The following is a 17,267-nucleotide window of genomic DNA, read 5'->3' on the forward strand; positions in this document are numbered from 1 at the left end:
CCTCCTTCTTCTACAACAAAATTGCCGACATCCACAACAGCTTCAAGAATACTCCCAATGAACAACTCACCCCACCCCCCTCAGATCCCACCCCTCCAACTAACTACCTTAACTCCTGGAACCCAGTCACCATTGAAGACACCATTCGCCTCATGAACTCAATCCACTCTGGCTCACCTTCTGACCCCTGTCCCCACTACATCTTCAACAAAGCTGACTCCATCATCGCCCCCCAACTCCGCAACGTCATCAACTGCTCCTTCAACTCTGCCACCTTTCCAGAAATATGGAAACACGCCGAACTCAGCGCCCTTCTGAAAAAACCAACAGCAGACCCCTCAGAACTGAAAAACTACCGACCCATTTCCCTCCTCCCTTTCCCGGCCAAAGTCATCGAGAAAGCCGTCAATAGCCAACTCGCAGCCTTCCTTGAATCCAACAACTCCCTGGATCCCTCACAGCACGGCTTTCGAGCCAAACACAGCACCGAAACCGCCCTCATTGCGGCGACCGACGACATCCGAGCACTCCTAGACAACAGTGAAACAGTGGCCCTCATTCTACTCGACCTCTCCGCCGCCTTCGACACTGTCTGTCATAACACCCTCATACAACGCCTCAACAACATCGGCATTCAAGGTAAAGCCTTGGACTGGATCATCTCGTTCCTAGCCGGAAGAACCCAGAGAGTCCGACTCCCCCCTTTCTACTCAGAGCCCACCGAAGTCATCTGCGGCGTACCTCAAGGCTCCTCACTCAGTCCCACCCTCTTCAACGTCTACATGAGTCCCCTCGCCTCCATCGCACGTCAACACAACCTCAACATCATCTCCTACGCCGACGACACCCAGCTAATCCTTTCCCTCACCAAAGACCCCAACACCGCCAAAAACAACCTTCACGAAGGTATGAAAGAAGTAGCCGAATGGATGAAACAGAGCCGCTTAAAACTCAACTCAGACAAAACGGAGGTGCTCATCCTAGGATCCTCCCCCTCAGCTTGGGATGACTCCTGGTGGCCTTCCGCTTTGGGATCAGCGCCCACACCCACAAACCATGCACGTAACCTTGGCTTCATTCTAGACTCCTCTCTCTCAATGTCCAGACAAGTCAACGCCGTATCGTCCTCCTGCTTCAACGTCCTTCGCATTCTCAAAAAGATCTTCCGCTGGATCCCCCTCGAAACAAGAAAAACTGTCACCCATGCACTGGTCACGAGCCGACTGGACTATGGCAACGCACTCTACGCCGGAATTACAACAAAATTGCAGAAAAAGCTCCAGCGCATCCAAAACGCATCAGCGAGACTCATATTAGACATCCCGCGCCAAGAGCACATCACCGGTCACCTAAAAAAGCTCCACTGGCTTCCCGTCAACAAAAGAATTACTTTCCGCCTTCTTACCCACGCACACAAGGCCCTTTATAAGCTAGGACCCGAATGCCTCAACACCCGACTGTCCTTCTACTATCCCACCCGCCAACTAAGATCATCCAATCAAGCCCTCGCCGCAGTCCCGCGCATCCGAAAAACCACCATGGGTGGCAGATCCTTCTCCTTCCTGGCTGCCAAGACCTGGAACTCACTCCCCACCCACCTCCGCCTTACTCAGAATCACATCTCCTTCAGAAAAGAACTGAAAACATGGCTATTCGACAAACAATGAACCCCTCCCTCTAGCGCCTTGAGACCCTCTGGGTGAGTAGTGCGCTTTATAAATGCCTGAACTTGAACTTGAACTTAGGTTGGTTAACATGGACAGCAATAGATTTAGATAAGAAACATTCTTAAATTTGTGGCATGTGTCACAGGTTTCTAAAAAAGCAGTAGCTACTGTGACTGGTGCCTGTGATTGCTGACCAACGGTAGATACACCAAGATTAGAGTTTGACCCCTGTTGTGAAATAACTTTAGGGGTGGTTATTTGAGAATTTAACTTGTTTGACAGTGTCTCCAAGTGATCTAAACGTCGCCAAAGAGCGGAAAAGTTTTTATCCACAATGTCTTTAAGGCGCTCACATACAGTGTCCACAATGGAATTTATTGAGGCCTCACCCAATCTGCAGTTGGTAGGAAAGGCCACAGAGGCGTCAGTTTGTGTGCTGATGAGGCAAGTTGTTGCCTTAGTTTGTGCTGGGTCCACTGTTAAATCAGCGGCAGTGCCGTCAGAGGCGTTTGCAGAACCCTGAATCCATGCACTGATAGCATTGAGGGGAGGAATTGCACGGTCGGTTGTTTCCTCTTGGAGACAATTGGTTTGGTTGGCTTCCTTTTCCGTTTTGCACCTGTTGATGTTGTGATGGGAAGGACAACCTCATCCAAAGCACCATTACAGGTTGCCACCAATACATCCTCATTATTGCAATCACTAGATCTTATTAGTGGCTGAGTGCTGGGCATTAGAGTCTGTGTGTTGGGTGCCGTGGGATGACCGACATTATCCACTAAGGCTTACCCAACAGTGAGGCTGCATTGTGGTACCACCAATCCCAATGGCATACGCCTCTCAGTTAGTTCTATTTCATTAGCGACTACGTTAACTGCTTTCTCCAACATGCTATCGATACTTGTCATGGTCCGGGGATTTAAGCTTGATACTCCATTGCATTTCCCCATATCTGTGTATTTAGTGGTGCTTGTAAATGTAACAAATGCGATAGATTTTGGCTCACCTTAATGTACTTGGAATTGCACTTAAACGAGAGATGGCCCGGCCTCTTCTGAGCTCTGACGGGCACAGACGGGCCTGCCCTTGGCTCGGGCTTTGCCCTGGCACGCCCGCGCGCGTCCCTCGCTGTGGGAGCTCAAACGCTGTTTTAAGCACCTCCTGGCGCGTCCGGTGACTGGTGGGCTGTGCGCTGCTCTGGGGCTGCTGGGCAATGGAGTTTGCTACCCTCGCGGCTCCAAACAATGCAGGGACCCCGGCGCTGAAATCACTGGTGCAGGCAAGATGCAGGCAAAATATTAGAATGAGCACCTATATTGAATGCTTCTTAGTTTAGGGTTGTCCCTTTAAAGCAGTGTAGGGAAAGATAATGTGCTAATGCTTACCTTTGAGAATCATTTGATGCAGTTTAATACTCAATTATTTTGCTGGAATATTTTCATTTTCATTATATAACTAGTTATCTGCTTTGTGTTATATAGGGTAAATCTCTTTAGGAGATTTGGACTCAGTTTGTTCTTTTTGTATTTCTATATGATCATGTTGAGGCTGGTCTATATCGATTTGCTTCTAATTGTGTAACTAAATCTTACTAATCTCCGATTTCGTAATGGAGTAGTAGATTGTGTGAACAAATTGGTTACACTGCAACGCGATTCAATTGTGACTGTTTTCTCCCTTTTCCATCTCATGCTGCTACAAAGACGATCTGTTTGAAGATAAATGTTAAAGTGGGCCCAAGCTTTCTCATCTCTTAATGGCTCCAGTATATGCTTCGAGATGCACTTGTATATCTCCTGCTATCTGCTTATATCCGCAATGAAATATGATTCAGACACAGCCCCTAAATCCAAAGCGTAAAGACTCTCGTAAAGCTGTGGGCACATCATCTTGAAATTACTTCAACCACCTACGTGTTGTTTTGTTCTTTAAACTATGACCTTTAAACTCATGGGAAAAGCCTTCAGTGTTTCTCTTTAATATCGTGCTTTGCTTTCATGACATACAGGGTATGTTCTACAAATATGAGAGGTCGATAGGATCACACAGAAGAACACTCCAGGGGACATTGCCGATCATAGCTCACGTCAGCTCGGTTTTATTTTCTCACTGCTCCTAGAACATTTCTTTGCATGCTTTGCCGACTCCTTGTTTCTGCTAGTGAACTATGTAATACCTGTTCTACAGTCTATCCTTCCATTCCCATTTCCATCCCCTCCAGTGGCTAAGGTTTTTTAGGACAAATTATAATATGTGATATAAGAATGTAGCTAAGTGTTAACAACAGAAATAGCCCAGTATGAAAGACCAGAAAGAACTTGTTCAGCTGAGAGGCCAAACTTTAAGAGGGGAGGAAGGTCTCACCTCACTCCCCAGAAAACTTTCAAACGATTGATACAAAATGGTGCATCAGAATTTATACACACCTCTGCATCACACAGCAGAGATAGTGTTCAGATTATTGTAACTGCATTTTTTATAAAGGGTGACTACAGCACTAGTATGTTTTTTCACAGCTGCAGCCGTTCAATTAGTTGCCAGAAGGCGTGAGTATGCATTGTCTGATTGGCTGCATGCAGGGTATGCCCGTCTTGCCTACCGTTGATTGCAAACTGAAGCATGCACACATGGTTAGAAAAGTATGAGAAGGCAATATGATCTTGTGTTTTGTGCATGCATGGTGTTGGTTCGAAAGTCTCTCGTGCTGTGTCTGTGTGCCCCCCTGCTCCTTGCTTCCCATTCTGCCAGATCCAGTAGTTTTTCTTCTGCAGATGACCCGTACCAAGCTTCTCCTAACAAGGACTCTAAATTGATTTTACATGTTATTCAACAGCAGAGTGCAAGTATCTGTTGTGCAAAAGTGGTATTCCTTTTGTTGTAGGTGGCTACCGGCCCTTTGCCGAGGCATTTTACCCTTAGACTGTCAGTTGGCTCTCACTGGTAAACACGTGTAGTAGTAGGTCATGCCTGGGAAACCCGATTTCTCCGATTAGTTGTGAAATATGAATGAGAGTTTGTGGGACATATGATGGGTTCCCTTTGATATGTAATTCCCTGAGGTTGTAGGTTGCTGCATACTGTGGATTGGTCAGCATGACCCAAAGAATGCGCCACCCCATTCTAGAGCTCCCACCATCAGCTCCAAGCATGGTCAGATAAGGGCGTCCTGTGACTGTGTTCAGCTGGCATCTGACTCTTCAGCAGCAGGAGCTCTAAGATGTTCTTGTAGCTCCCACAAAGGGCACCAGGCACCTCCCGGGCAAGTCAGGAGCTTGAAAAGCGACTTCCCACACATGTAACTGGAACATCAGAGACAGTAAAGTATTTGTGCAGCCTAAAATCCCATACTCAGCAAGCAGACACTTTGCTTGCTAACACAAGTGAGGGCACTTTGATTTTGTGTGCAACTTTCCTGTCTATGAAGCCTGAGGCACTATTAAGTAACTCGCCATGTTATTCAAAAGTATTACAAATGCCATGAAACCCCTTAAACTTACTTAGCTACAAACTCTGATGATAGTAAAAGTCAGATATTGTTTATCCATGCACAACACTGCTTGGACAGTATAGTTAGTGAGTGATACAAGTGGCATCTCAACAAGTTGTTCTAACCCACACCACCCTCCAAGAATAGTCTGTAACTGTTTGACTTGACACGGAGTGTCTTGCAAGCTGATTGTTGACAAGATTACGTTTTGAGACAGGTCAATTGACTTCTGTTTGGTCTCATAAGCTGCAAGATTGCTCCTGTCTGGCCACAATTGGTGCAACTGAATAACTGGAGATTCCAAGAAGGCAGGTTGAATACTTGGTCCTAGAATCGATTATAATAGACATTTACATTTCCTCCTAGTTGCTGATTTCCTAGACTCCTTTAGTTGACTATACGTGCCTACTGAAGTGATACATTTAATGTATGTGAGAACAGGTGTATTAAAGTCCTTCAAGAGTGTGCAAGTGACACAAGTTCATGTTCCTTTTTAATTGAAGAACTGTTAGAGATTATGTGACCAGCGAGGGACAAGTGAGCACTGATGTCAACCACATAAAAAGGCTAGTTGGAGGCTGGGCCGTCATCTCTCTAGTTGAAATGTAGTTCGGATACCTCTAAGTTCAGTTATCAGATAAAGGTTGGCAATGGAAAAAATGTGTGTTATCACATTATTTGTTATTCCTTTTCAGGTGAAAACTCCAGAAACATTGTATGTGTAGAAATTCCTTTATCTCCCTTCCTCGCTTTGTTCTCTTTCGCATTCAATTGATCCAACACAGTTTTTTGTTGAATCGTGTTTCATAACAACTGGGACACACCCAGTTTTTCATCAAGAAGGATCCATTTGTAACACGACGAGTAAAACTCAAGTCACCCATGATCACCCCTACACGCTCTGCTGTCCAACAATTTCCTTCTACAGGTCTGTATTGGACTGGAAACCATCACTTTTTAGCTTCCACTAAAATGGGTGATATGTCTACTGGCAAAACATCTGAAAATAAACAACATTGTAGAGTGGGTGTAATCATCTGGTAAACCGATGTGGAATTCAAAACTATGAGAAGATTTCTTTCTCTGAGAATAACTTATACACCTGAATTGATGTTGTGATCAGATAGTAAAATAGCGCATTTTTTTTAGAACGCCAGTTTCATCACGTCTTCCAATATTTAATATAACTGATGGATCCATTTATCTCTGTCAACCCTTAAAGAGGGAAAGTCAGAAATACTCTAAACCTCGGTGTCTCACACATTCCAGACATTTTAGATGTTTAGTATACTTCACTAGGTTTACACCATAGTCCTTCTAATTTTCTATTTAATTTTTTCAAATGTCAGAGAATTAATGTTGGATAAAAAAAAAACTAAGGGGGTCATTAGGATCGCGGACGGACTCAAGTCCGTCCGCGACCCCTGAGGAGGAGGGAACGTCCGCAGTGGCTGCGGCGTTCCCTCCGTGCTGATTAGGATGTGACCGCCAGGGTGGCGGTCACATTCTCAATGTTTAACATTGCGGCGGGTGCAGCTTCAAGCTGCACCCGCCGCAATGTTAAAATTGCATGCATCGCCTTTGCGTGCACAAAGCGGCAGGCACCGCGCGGTGCCTGCTGCTTTGTGCACGCAAATGCAGGGGGGTACCATAGGTACCCCCCATGTGCTCCCCCCACCCCCCCTTCACCCAGGGGGCCCGCAACGGCCCCCCAGAGTGAATGTCCGTATGCTTTTCCATGGCGGAAAAGCCGCCATGGAAAAGCATGTTTACACCACCATCATAATATGGCGGACGGTGTCTCATAGACACCGCCTGCCATGTTATTGCTTTTCCGCCGTGGTCGGAAGGCGACCGCGGCGGAAAAGCAGCGGACGGTCTTCCTGACCCCCCAGCCATCCTAATCTGGCGGGGGGTCTTTGAAGGCTCCGCCGTGGTTTTTCCGCATCCTCCGGGCCGGCGGACACTTCCGCCGGCCCGGGGGATGCGGAAAAATCGCAATCCTAATGACCCCCTAAGTGTGCAGAATGAAGTAAGGCAAGTTAAAAAAACAGTGACATTTCCAGGGCTCAGATCAATTAGAATGAATAAACCCTGATTGCTTAATAATAATACTTACAATACGTGTGTGCCAATCAACTTCTAAAAACTCACGCACAATATTTTTGGTCAATATTCAAACATTCTTACTATGGCAAGTAAATTAATTGCTTATATAAGTTAAAACGTACAAACATATACGGGTAACATACATTAGAGGTTCCTGACTCTTTCAGGAGCATCACCACCTTCCTACAATTAGGGGCTCATTATGATGTCGTAAGATGTGAAATCCCCCGCCATATTACAATGGCGGAGGGTTTCGCCGCTGACGCAAAGTGCGTCCGGCCGGGTGGAATTGGCCCCTCTATATGGTGGTGGTGCCCAGCAGGCACCGCCATCCATATTAGGATGGTGTGTTGTGAAGGCCTTTCCGTGGTGGCTTAGCCGCAATGGAAAGGCTGGCGGGGATGTCCTTTGGGGGCCCTATGCGCGCCCTCAGTGATTGGGGGGTGCCTATGGTACCCCCCTCCATTTGCATGCACAAGGTGGCAGGCACTGTGCGCAACATGCCATTTTGGCATTGCGGTGGGTGCTGCTGTATGCAGCACCCGCCTCAATGTCAAATATGCAGGATGCGACTGCCAGGGTGGCTGCCGATCCTAATCAGGGCTGCGGGACCGCCGCATGTCTGGCGGCCGGTCCCGTTTCCACTGGGATGGCGGCCGCCTGCCACACCAATCAGCCCCTTTGTTCTCACCACAATTGTCAATGGATGGAATTGATTAGAGGCCAATAAAACTTTAATTTCTGATCAGTTCGGTAGATAGCTCAAAGATAAAATATTATCCATAGTATAGCTATTATTATTGGATATTATTTTCCCTACATAAAGTTGTAAGAGCACACATTTTGTTTTTTGTTGGTAGTCATGGGTATTTTGCACCTGCATATAATCCCTATTGTGTTAACATTAGTTTATTAAAATGTGAACCGTGATAACGCGAAAGGCGATATGTTAGAGATATTTCAATGTAAACGTGAAGGAATTTACATTGCACTTATGTCTGGTTAGCTGAAAATATTAACGTGCCGAATTTGTACATTATGGTGGCCATTATTCACCCATTTGATGTGCTTATGTAACGTGTTAGTTCAGAAGGGCAGAGTAAATGGTGTTCACGTTATATGTAATTTCACGAGGCCTCTGTGCCATTTCTTATGTCGACTGATTTCTGTAGTCCTGAATTGTATTTTTCCCCTGGAAGCTCTCGCATTTGACTTACTAGTTAATTCCATGTGCATGTTGGATTTATTCTTTCTCACGTTTCTGTTGCTTTTGAACTTTCTCATCAGTGAGCCTGGGAATCAAGGTCATCTAGCAAAGGCCTGGGAGCATCCCTGCCATTTGGAAAGTTACCTACAAGCAAGTAACTTGACTGGATGGTGTGATGTCACAACGTACCTTGGGATACAACATGGAGTGAAGTATCTGAGTTGGGGACAGAGTCCAGGGACTTCTGCCTTGTCTTGAGAAAGAGAACATCTTTGAACGAGCTCTGTAGCTTTATGCTACTTGACCCATCCAATGTGAATGGACTTCTTAGGAAGCCTTCAAATGCTGACACCTTTATAGTTCTTGCCTGGGGAAATGTTAAGTAGTGATGTTACAATAGTGGCAGTGTAGGGACAGACCAGTGCTTTAAACCTACGAACTTCCATTGAAGTCTAATCTCGACCTTGGTGCCATCATCTTCAATGTCCTGATTCTGGAACAGATTATTCTGTGCATGCTGCACCGTCTTAGTTTCACCCGTAGGTTTGGCTTTGTATTAGTTCCAATGTATTTTTACACCCTCATTTTGAGGTGCTTGTATGTCCAACTGTTTTTGGCTTTGTAATAAACTAACAAAATCTACTTGGGAGTCTGTGATTCTTCTGAGTCATGGTTCATTGCAACTGTAATGATTGATTGGCTAACGATTTTTCTCCCCTTCACACTTTCATGCTGACAAAAAGAGACATCGACTTGGGGTTCCAGAGTAGATCTAGAACGTGGAACTCAGGTCCTGCAAAGGTAACAATGATACGTTGTTTAAGAGATTCAGGTTATAACCTAAATTTCTATTTCACTCTAGGTCTCAAAGAAGCTTGAACTTAATCTAGGAGGTCATTAACTTACACTTTATTTTTCTGCACACAAACAACTAAAAGAAATCAAAGAATGGATGAATAACAGCATAATGTTTTAGCAAAGGGTTCATAAAAGAGTGAAAATAACAGGGGAGATGAATGATTCAGTTTGTTGGATGTTAATGATAATTGAAGAAACTGGATGCTGGTGCAAAACTTGTATAAAGGACATACGAAACTGAAAGTGATGATGAATAGTTCAAAAATAATCTAATGAACAAGGTCAAAGGTATTTTCTGCATCTGCTAAATTTGCCAACAAGGTTTTGGATAAATAGTTGCAACATCAATGCAAGCCATCATTTCTGTGATGTTCTTACTTGTCTGTTAACCACTTTTCAACAAGCCATTCTCTGGTAAATATTTTCTTAAACAAAAAGGGCAACAAATGGTCCCTACAGAAGCTAGAGTTCGGTTTCCTTTTTTAAACAAAAAAAGTTTTATAGAACGCAAACTCGACTCGAAGGTATCAGAGCCTTTACATGAGCACCAGTTGTGTTACAGACGGACACATTCATTTTTTGGGAGGCATGGGGAGATTAAGGGCCAGATGTAGGTAAAGCAAATTTACCGATTCTAAAATACTGAATTTTATCGATTCGGTATTTTAGAATCGGTAAATGCTATGTAGCAAAATAAATTGGTAAAAATTACCGAATCTGTAAGATGCGGTATTTACCGAATCGGTATTTACCTGGAGGGCCAATAGGAATGAATGGCAATTACCGAATCGGTAAATACCGATTCGGTAAAATGGGGGACACATTCAAGGGTGCCAGGGTGTCACTTTGACACCCTGTTGAACCCCTGAATCGTGCTTGTGTGCTGTGGCACACATACATGCCCTAAGTATGTCACATGGCACAGTTGAAAATGCACTGATTTGCATTTTCAAAGGTATTCCTTATTTACCAACAACTTATAGTTGGTGATAAATAACGAATCCTAAAATGGGAAAAGCACTCATTTGAGTGCTCCCTACATTGCAAATTTGGTAATTTACCGATTCGGTATTTTAAGGAATCGGTAATTTACCAATTCCATAAAATATCGAATCGGTAAATTACCGAATTTGCAGTTTAGGCCACCTACATCTGGTCCTAAGTAATTTGCCCAGATTTAGAGAATGTTGAGCATCCCTGCCGAGACTCGTACATGATTCCGCAGGTTTGAGGTTGACCACTCCATCCGCTAGGCCACATTCTCTCCCCCACGCTTATATTGTGAAGGATGATGACAATGAACCAACCCTCCACTGAGATTCAGCCTAACAGTGATTGCTGTACTAGTGATAATATTCCTCAGATAGCCTCAGCCTATTGGTTCCCTGCCATCATCTCTCTTCTGCCTGGGTTGCCTCCTGTGACCCTTATGTTGGATGTGGATGATGCTGATCTGCTGTGTGATGATGACTTTGGCATGTCCAGCTATCACCCTCTTCTTTTTCCTCTGATTCTCTTCCTGTTTAGAGTGTACTCCTGTCTTGTTCAGTTACGAAGACTTTGCCTTAGCTTTCTCTCTCCAGGTTTATATTGACACATCAGGTGTGAGGTGTCTTCCTTAGACCGCATGCTCAATTTACTTTGAGTAGTCCTCATGCCACTTATTTTCAACCTTTCTTTCTTGACTCCAGCACTCAACCTGAGTCTTTCCGGTGTCTTTATCCTCTCTGCCATTTGCGTTCTCAGAGATGAAGGGAGTTCCTCTTGCTCTCCTCCAGGGAAGTTTGGTATACTAAGCAAATGAGTTTAGAATGTAAGTGTTTTTGGCTGTTCATTCTAAGATGTCATGCACAACATGGAGCTCCTGGCGTCTTCGTAATACACAGTCTATCACAATCATCTCGTGAGGTTAGGCCTTCTCTTCCTGTGGAGGTTACAGTCACCCACCTGCCTTTCCTTTTCCCGATCTTCTTTATGGTGTCAGTCCAAGCACAAAGTCTTCATCTCTATAAGCCAGGTCTCTCGTGTGATCCTCGGATAAGTTTAATGAGTCCATTTTGTGGCACTCTGTTTGTCCTTGAATCCAATGAGATATTTTGGTCCTCAGGAAAACCGACTCTCCCTTTTTACTGGTTCTAATTTTATCTATTTTGCCTGTAAGGTTTTAGCTGACAGCAAATACTCTGTTCATCTTGAGGGTCTTGTCTGAGTGAGAGAGTATGTGTATGAGGATGTCCCATTTGCCAATCAGTTTTTTGGGTTCGTTGCAAGGCTTTTGTTGGTCCCTCCAGACATCTGGATATGAGGGTCCTGGTGCTATGTGTATTTATAAAGCGCACTTCTACCTGCAAGGGTATCCTGAGGCAGAGCAGGTATGCATGCCTAGCCCTGCATATGGTAAGTTGTTTAATTGAAAAGCCAGGTCTTCAGCTTCTTGCACATTTCAAAAAGAAATGAGGAGGCTCTGATGTGGAGTGGGAGGACGTTTCATGCTTTAGGAGCAATGTAAGATAAAACCTGTCCTGCTGATCTGGTTCTGTGAATGCCTGGGATATTTGTGAGTAGAAGTCCTGCTGAGCGGAGGTGTCTTGGAGGATGGTGGAATGAGATGTGACTGTTCAGGTAGGTGGGGCCTGAATTGTGTAGTGCCTTACATTTGTTTTTGAAGAGTTTGAATTATTGACAGACAAGAGCAACTGGATTAAATAGAAAAAAGAAAAGCTATGGAGCTCGTCCAAATAGAATTCCCTTTCCTAGTACCACTCGGGTATCCAAAGATATTAGAGTAGATGCCTCACTTACATTATCATGACATGCTTCATCATTGGCGCCTAGCCACACCCTGTTAGGGTTGTACGACCAGGGCAGATTCAACAGAGAGAATGGGAGTTCCTAGATAAACAATGGCTGAATAACTAGAGATCCAGAAAGAGAGTAGAATGTTAAAAATACCTACAGGTATACCCAAAGAGTTCCTTTATTTGTAGGCTATCTAGGGAATAAATAAAACAATGTTTCAGGGTTTATGTTGAATCTAATTGTTCAATTAAGCTGAAAATGTAAAAGCCAACATGTTTTGGCCCACACTAGTAGCTCGTCTGGGGCCTTTGTCAGGGCTGTTTGATGTACCTCTGCCTTGCTACGCATGCATACATGCACCCACGTGAGGCATAAGGCTCTCCCCGGACTTGGCCTTCTGTCCTCTGGGAATATCTATGAGACAAAAAGGTGTGTCAGCGAGGAGGAAGATGGATCCAGATTTACAATATGTTATACATAAGAATAACTTGTTGTCCACTTGGGTGTGGAGAGGTGCAAATGATGAAGCATGGCAAAATAAAGTATGTGAGGCGTCTAATCCAATATCTTTGGATACATGAGTGGTACTAGGAAGTGGAATTCTCTTCAGACAGGGTCCATATTTTTTCTTGTTCTATTAAGCTGAGTTGCTCTTGTGTGTGAATAATGACTTTGGGAGAACGCAACTGGTCTTATAGTCTCTCGCTCTTCCTTTTTGTGAGAATAAGAGTTTGAATTGAGCACATTTGTGTATTGAAAGCAAGTGTAGTTCCTTGCAGTGTGGTGTAATGGTCATTCCATGTGGGAGGTTAAATATGAGTCTGACTGCCGAGTTATGTATGATTTGTAGGCATCTAGTGAATTGATTGGTGATCCCTGCATAGAGGGCATTCCAATATTCCAACTTTCTGGTTACTAGGGTATGAGTGACAGTTATTATAGTGGTTTTGGGAGCCAGTTGAAGATCTTCCTCAGCAACTTCAGTGTGTGGAAGCAGGATGCAGTGACGGTGTTGGCTTGTGTAAACATGTCCATTTTGCTTTTGATGATTATTCAGGGGGTTCTGGCGTGGGTTCTCGAGTTTGGGCCCAAAGATCGTCCGGACACCAGTTGGAGTCCCATGGTGAGGTGTTCTGCCAAAGATCACTACTTCTTCCTTAACCCGTTGTATGCTCATGACGAGCTCAGCTTGTCATGGCATACACCTCTCGGGTGCTCATGACGAGCTGAGCTCGTCATGGCCCGTGGAACGTTCAGGTGCTGGGAGAATTCCCCTGCTGAGCTGAGTGTTCCACAGGAGCCAATGCACCTGTGACGAGCTCAGCTCGTCATGAGCATGCGGGAGGTGTATGCCATGACGAGCTGAGCTCGTCATGAGTATGCGGGCGCTGTGCGCGCCCCCTCCCCCCCAGCACAGCAGGGGAATGGAGCCAGCAGGGAAGGGGTTAACGGTGTTGAGGTTGAGACAGGAGGCTTTTATCCAGTTATTTACTTCGGTCATGCAGGTGGTGAACTTGCTTCTTCTGTTGGGAGTCTTGTCTGAGAGGGAGAGTATGAGTTGTGTGTTGCCTGCGTAGGAGATGATGTTGATGTCCTGGGCACGGTTGACATTGACCAGAGGGATCATGTATGCGTTGAAGAGGATGGAGCTGAGCGATGAGCCTTGAGGCTCTCCACAGATGAGTTTGTGGGCTTCCAAGGATTAAGGTGCCAGGCTGACAGCTTGTGTTCTACCTGTTAAGAAGGAGCAGATCCAGCAGAGAGAGGGTACTTGAATGCCAGTCTTGTGCAGGTACCTGATGAGGATGGGGTGTGCCAAATACTGCAGAGAGGTTCAATAGAAAGAAGGCTGCTGTGTCTCCTCTGTCAAGGATCATGAGGATGTCATCTGTAGCTGTGATGAGTGCTGTTTCTGTACTGTGGGTGAGCTGAATCCAGACTGCATAGCATTGAAGAGCTGGTGGTTGCTGAGGTGACTGGTGAGGCGTTGGTTGATTATTTTCTCCAATACATTTGCTGGGTAAGGTAGGAGGGGTCTGTGGTTGGAATGCATGGCTGGTTCCGTGGATTGTTTCTTCAGCAGGGGCATGATGGTGGCATGTTTGCAGGTGTCCAAGAATGTGATTGAGTTGATGGAGGCATTAAAGAGGGGTGTTAGCGCTTTGATGATGGGAAGGAGCGTCTTGGTAAAGGTGTGTTGGGGGAAAGGGCAGATGGAACCCTTCAGTGGATGGTCCTCATGGTAGTCCCAGGCCTTCTGGAGTCAAGGGCAGGGTTGGCCTCCTTGTTCCTACTGTTTCAAGAGTGAATTAGTGTGATTCCTGTGGAATATGTTCCAAAAGTTCTTGTCAAACTTCATCCAGAGACGTAGCTCACAGAGATTCCAATCCGTCCTCAATTTTCTTTGGGGGATCAGCAACTTGAATACTATAAAGAGAAAAAAGAGGAAAACATGGAAGTGGAAGAGAAGATGCAGTAACATCTTCTCTGATGCTGCATTGTTAGGAGTGCACCTTCTGGACTGGGGTCTGCTAGGGAACTGGTGCATTGACATACTATGAGGTAGTAGGTGACGTGAGTTCTAAATAGGTACTGTTAAGACAGAAGCATCAAGGAACATACAATACAAAGTTCGATTGTGTGCAACAAGGCATTGCCCATCAGTGGGAATAGCATCTTACTCTGGTCCAGGGTGGGAGAGTCTATAATGAGGCCAGACATCGATGATGACACTGGTGAGGATCCCTGGGATGTCAAAGAGCAAGAAGCTCTTCAAAGAGCAGCTGCCAGTTAGTACATAAACAATAAAAAAACAGAAGGCACCAGGGCAAAGTCAAGCCAAAAAAGGGAAGCAAGAGGGAAAAAACAAGAAAGATGATGGGACGCAAGATCAGGGGATAACGTAAGCAGGAGCGGAGAGAGAATACAATTACTAATCCTTGCCAGGCAAGGAGCAATGAGTGCAGTGTGTTTAAAAATGTGCTTTGCCAACATTGACCCGGGAGTGGCATACTAAGCTTAATAAGTTTCTCCCCACATGTAGTTAGTTTTTTAGAGGTTTCCAGATGCCAGTGCACAGTATTCAACTGTTTCTACGTCCTGCATTTCCAGAAATGGGTGATTGTATGATGTATGCAGTAATGGGTGATTGTATGATTTATGCAGTGTGGGTGACTCTGCCATAGTAATGTTGCTTATGGGGGATCAGATAGGTCTCAATTTGTACAAGTAACTCCATGACCCATTCCCAGCTTGGTTTTGGACTGAGATTCTGTTGCTTCCAGATGTACATTGGTCCTGCACCACTAAATTATGAGCCTTCTTCTTGAAACATCTAGTCCCCATGGCTAAGAGTTCTCGATGGGCTTTGAACTTGTATATTATGCCACCCCTTATGCCACCTCCTCATCTTGCCTTTGGCTTGGGAATTTTCCAGGTTTTCGTGCAAAAGAAATCTGTCACAAAGACACGCTGAAAACAGTATAGTGGAAAATGCCTTTATTCTAATCCACAGACACAGGGAAAAATAAAAATATATTACCCCCATCAAGAGCTCAACCCAAGCGCCCAGGGCAGGAATGCTCTGCTAAAACTGGAGCAACATTCCAAGCAAGAACATGGCTTGAAGCGATAACACAAGACAAAGCATAGAGCACACCCTTAGTCATGACAACCTACACAACACAATATATTTGAAGATTTGACTATTGATAATGAGGCAAGTATTGTATCCCTCCAGCCTGTCCATTGATCTGAAGGTATAATTGAGGGGGTTACTCTTAGAGTATGCTTGTTTAGTTTTCTCTTTTATTTAGAAGCTATCCCCTACTGTTCCTCTATGGACGTCTTCCTCCTCATATGTTTCTTCCTTGCAGTGCTCACACATTAGACCTGACACAGAGTCTTTCCATCACCCACTGGTTGGGCAATGCAATATAACGTCACACATTTCCTGAGTGTGGGTTTGTCTTCATGAACTATAATTGAACTGCCTGGTTATATTATTCTCCAGTGGTGGGCACTCTAACATATTCTTCAAAAAAGTGGAGGATCCCCTGTTGTTAATATCAGGGAGGGGGATTTCGATTTCGTAATTGGTGAGGTTCCCTGTTCTAATTGTAGCAGACTGGGATCGCTGGAGTGAACTGAGGAGGAATAATTGGGGCTTGGGTTCTGCTATATATGGCTTAGATAGGGTCTTTACACAAACAAGAAAATGGATACAGGGAAGTAACTAACGGACACAAGAGTTGAAACGGGATGTGCAAAATTTATTTTAAGCCTCCCAATCTGGGTTACAATCTAAAACATAATGCAAAATGATTACAAACCACCAAGGCGGTAATACAGTGTATAAAAAATAGTCTAATACCCTATCTAAGCCATATATAGCAGAACCCAAACCCCAATTATTCCTCCTCAGTTCACTCCAGCGATCCCAGTCTGCTACAATTAGAACAGGGAACCCCACCAATTACGCACTCTAACATATTCTCCATTTAATTTTTTATATTACTTTTTCCTAGTATCCAATGACTTGTCAATTAACGCTCCATTCAGAGACCATCCTTCTGCCTTTAATGACCTGCCTGTCTCCAGTGCCTAAATACTTTGTTCCGCAAAAGTCCAAAAGATGGTCTTCTTCAAATAGCCTTATATCCCTCTATGCAGTCGCCACCTTGCACAGTCTGCCATGACAAAGTTTCCAAGTATGCTTTTGATAGGCCTGGAAGTACTAAGCTCTACAACTGTCTAGTCTATCATCCTACAGTGAGGCACTCCTCGCTCCAGTGACTGACTTTTAGCTCTTCAACAGGCCATCCATTGGCTCTATTTCCAGTTCTCCTGTCCTGTATATAAAACTTTGTTCTCCTTTAACATTAACCTTTCTCATTCTCCTATGAGTAGTCTTCCTACAATGCAACATTAGTGTGTTAGCATCTTTTACTGCTTGGATAATAACATGTTAGCATTCTATATTAGGATGACTGCTCATTTGAGAGCACGAAAGCGTGGCTTTCGGCTATTCCCAACCCATATTTCATATCAAGCCCAATGAAACTAAAGCCAACCAAAACCATATTAAACACCCTCTCAGATCCTCTTCACTCCCCAATATGAATTCACGTCCACACTTGTC

This window comes from Lissotriton helveticus, chromosome 10 (genome assembly GCF_964261635.1).
Source record: "Lissotriton helveticus chromosome 10, aLisHel1.1, whole genome shotgun sequence".
NCBI lineage: Eukaryota > Metazoa > Chordata > Amphibia > Caudata > Salamandridae > Lissotriton > Lissotriton helveticus.